Source organism: Vitis vinifera, chromosome 3 (genome assembly GCF_030704535.1).
Source record: "Vitis vinifera cultivar Pinot Noir 40024 chromosome 3, ASM3070453v1".
Taxonomy (NCBI): Eukaryota; Viridiplantae; Streptophyta; class Magnoliopsida; order Vitales; family Vitaceae; genus Vitis; species Vitis vinifera.
In genome coordinates, this window is record NC_081807.1 from 9,984,543 (window position 1) to 9,984,830 (window position 288).

A 288-nucleotide genomic window follows, 5' to 3' on the forward strand; every position below is an offset into this window, starting at 1 on the left:
CATACTTTTCCCTTAAACATAAGATCAAGGGTTCAAAATTCCTATTGAAATTTCATTAATTATTCGAAGGGGTCCAATGTAAATTATAAGTCTCATAAGTTATAATCAAAGAACTGAAATTCTCTTCCTTTATTATGTTTGATACACCTTGGTATAGAAATGTATGAAAGGATTCATTTCCCCTGCTTGGAAATGTAAAACAAATTGAAATTGTTTATTCTAAAATAAATGGAAATGGAATAGCATTTTTATTATACTATACCTTGCATCAATTCATACACTAACCTA